The following is a 3,875-nucleotide window of genomic DNA, read 5'->3' on the forward strand; positions in this document are numbered from 1 at the left end:
GGCTGTACTCAGCTCCCAGTCCCGGCGCCCAGTCCACAGCACGAAGGACCTTTTACGAGAGGTTTGCAGGTCTCTCCGGAACAGAAATCTCCCTCGCTCCAATGTTCTGTGGCCTCTGGGTGCAGAATTCGCCGTGAGTTACTTCTTTGTAGTTGTTCTATGGGTTGTGGGTTCGGAGCTATGTGTATGTGCGTCTTTCTACTACGCCATCTTGGCTCCGCCCCCTCTGGTTATTCTTTACAGAGGAAAAATTATTTCTTCAGATGATTATTTTGGAGAGCAGGAAGGGTTTTGTCAACCACTATCTCAGGTGGTTGCTTCAAGCAATTGAAAATATAACATGAAAGAGTAAATAGAAAGTCATAATGTGCTTTTCACTGTTTTTTTTTTTTAAGAAAATGGATTCAATATTATAAGTGAGGTGGCCTGGAATGATAGTTGAGGATGTTATTTTGAGACATAATTTGCTATCCTTTATCTGGAAAAAAAGGCAGATTAACTGAGGATGCTTTTTAAATCTCATTATTTTAGAGTTTATCTTTGTAATCTTGAATATAGGTCCTGATCTCTTTTTGTGGTTGAGAATGTAAAGCTACATAGACGAATCAAAAAAAGCTAATTTATTTTTAATCTTTATATATTGAACAGTCTTGCATTTATGAGACACATAAGCAATCAAGGAACAGAGACTAAAAATAGGTCAACAAGTAGAGATTACCTACACTAGGAAAGACATTGAGAGACAAGATTAGGTCTAGAAGAAGTTGAAATTATGAGGGTGTTGAAAACCATATCACTTGCAGAGAGAAGAGAAGGTTGATGGAGGACATGAGAGCTATCTTTAAATATTTGTAAAATAATCATATTGAAGGTACGGAGACTTGATTTAGTTGCAAAATATAGACCTAGGAAAAAGTATAGAAGTTGCAAAAAGGCAGATTTAGACTCTGTACAAAGCACATTTATGTTTATTCAGTTGTGTCTAACACTTCATGGTTTTTTTGGGTTTTTTTGGCAAAGATACTGGAGTGTTTGCCATTTTCTTCTCTAACTCATTTCACAAATGAGGAGCTGAAACAAAAAAAGGTTAGTAAACTGTGTGTCTGAGGTTGCATTTGAATTCAGGAAATATGAGTCTTCCTGACTCCAGGTCTTGCACACTATTCACTGTGCCACTTAGCTGCCCATCAAGAAAATACTTCTCACAACTAGAGCTGACTAAAAGTGGAATGGCCTGCATTGGGAGGTGATGGTCTTATCTTGAAGGTCTTTCTGAAATTAAATCACTCAATCAATAAACATTCCTTAAGCACTTACTATGTGCGAGGCACTGTGCTAAGCACTGGGGATAGAAAAAGAGGCAAAAGACCACCCCTGCCCTCAAGGAAATTACAATGTTTAATATGCCAGCAATCATATTCAAAATTCATTAAGTACAGGAAATAATTAAAAGAGGGAAGACATGGAATTAAGAGAGATTGAAAAAGACCTTGCAGAGAGTGGGATTTCAATTGGGTCTTAAAGAATTTTGGGAGGTCAGGTTGAGGTGATAGTATTTCAGTCCTTCCTTTCTCTCATGAATAGAGCTACTACCACTAGTTGTTCATCAGATCACCCATCAGGGCCATTATTTGCATGTCAGAGAGAAGCTGCAGAGTGGATTCACAATCTTAATACCCATTGTTCTGCATTCTGAAAAGTTACTTCTAGTTAGTGGTATAAATGAACATAGCTTATTTAGTTCAGCTCTTTCATCATGCAGAACATGAAACTGAGATGCAGATATGTTCGCTAGAACCAGGAAAAGAGCCAGATCTTCAGACTTGGAGAGATCTCTCTATCATAACATTTGATGCTGAGTAAGAGATTTACTTAAAGTGACAAGTTCTGGGAAAGATTTGATTATCTAAATCTAATCTAATCTAATCTAATAATTATATATATAATCTAATCCAATATAATAATATAATAGTATCTAGAGATATATCATCTAAAGTGGCAGCTAAATAAAAGTAAAATAATAGGGAAATGGGTGGCCAGATGTCATACTATAATCAGGTGATCAGAATTCTCTAAAATGATTACAAGACTATGTGGCAAAAGGGAATTAAAGTGGAATTTCTCTGTATATTTATAATTTCTTTTTCTCTATAGATAAATTTCTATAAGTCTGATTCTTTAAAATCCTTTAACATTTTATTTATATTATTACAATATTTATATTGGATTATTTTGAATCTTCAAAGATAGAATTATATTATTGTACTAATAGTGGGTTATATACTGACTTAAACTTGTCAACAAAGATGGACAAAGCCTGAGAATGAGCTTCAGGTACTTGACTGGGATGTAAATTAATCAAAGTACTTTCCCTATTGGAAAATTCTTTGAAGTTGACATCTTCCCACTACTCAATTTGGGAAACAGAAACTTAGTTTCACTATTATTTTATATATCTTAGTCCTCAAGAAGAGGACTTAAAAGAGCCTCCTCAGGGCTTCTTTCATATCCCTGTTCCTCAGGGTGTAGCTAAAAGGGTTCAGCATTGGGGTCACCACTGCATACATTACAGATGCAGTTATGTCAATGTGGGCTGAGTGGTTGGATGAAGGACTAAAATACACTCCAAAGATAGTCCCAAAGAAAAGAGATACTACAGAAAGGTGAGAGCTGCAGGTGGAAAAGACTTTCTGCTTCCCTTCAGCAGATGGGATCCTTAGTATGGCCAAGATTATATATACATAAGAGATGATGATGCAGAAAAATGGAGTCAGGCCAACAAGACCACCAATGGTGAGGATCATTAGCTCGTTAATGAAGATATCTGAACAGGACAGCTTCAGCAAGGGGTTAAGGTCACAGAAAAAGTGGGGAATTTCATTTTTGGCACAGAAGACTAGTTCATTCATCAGCAGTGTATGTAAGAGGGAATAAAGAATATTAATAAACCATGTAATTGAAATCAACAGCAAACAAAACTGGGGATTCATCACTATTTTGTAATGGAGTGGGTAACAAATGGCTACGTAGTGGTCATATGCCATTGTGGCCAGAAGAAACTCATCTACCATCCCAAACATGATAAAAAAATATAACTGTGTCAGGCAGTCAGAATAAGAGATGGAGTTATTCTGAGTTTGGATATTCACCTACATCTTGGGGACTGTGGTAGAGATAAAGTTGATATCAGCAAAAGATAAGTTGGCTAGAAAGAAGTACATAGGGGTATGAAGGTGAGTGTTGGAAGTAACAGCCATGATGATGAGTAGGTTTCCAATCACAGTAACCAGATACATGAATAGAAACAGCCAGAAGAGCAGTTGTTGATTCTCTGACCCTTCAAACAGTCCTAGGAGGAGGAACTCAGAGACAGTGGTCTGGTTCCAACTCATGTGTCTATTAAAAGAAAGTTAGATTTATTAAACAATATGATTCAGTAGATGAATTGTTCCTCGGTGAAACCATAGAAAATATGATAAGTTGAAGGAGTGATCATGGTACTATTTTGACCTACTCTCCATCAAAGAGGCAACTAGGTGTCATAATGCACAGAGTGCAGGACCTGGAATCAGAAAGACTAGAGTTCAGATCTGATCTTAGATACTTATTAGCTGTGTGACCCAGGGAAAGACACTTAACTTTTCTCTGCCTCAGTTCCCTCATCTGTAAAAATAGGCATAATATCAGCACTTACCTCCCAGAATAGTGACACTAAAATGGAATATTTGTAAAATGGCTTGTAAAACTTGAAGTGATATATAAATGCTATAATAACTATTATTTATAAACAATTTGTCCTGTTCAGAATTTCTCACTTAAATCAGAAGTGACCATAGGGAAGTTGTTTTCATGTTCTGGGTCAAAGTTTTTCCATT

General features: G+C 36.5%; 1 pseudogene; it reads right to left on the reverse strand.

Annotated features, from left to right (window-relative positions):
• Nucleotides 1–2,477: 2,477 nt before the first annotated feature.
• On the reverse strand, nt 2,478–3,392 carry LOC140521161 (olfactory receptor 1G1-like; annotated as a pseudogene).
• Between the last annotated feature and the right edge of the window lie 483 nt (nt 3,393–3,875).

Source organism: Notamacropus eugenii, chromosome 1, assembly GCF_028372415.1.
Source record: "Notamacropus eugenii isolate mMacEug1 chromosome 1, mMacEug1.pri_v2, whole genome shotgun sequence".
Taxonomy (NCBI): domain Eukaryota; kingdom Metazoa; phylum Chordata; class Mammalia; order Diprotodontia; family Macropodidae; genus Notamacropus; species Notamacropus eugenii.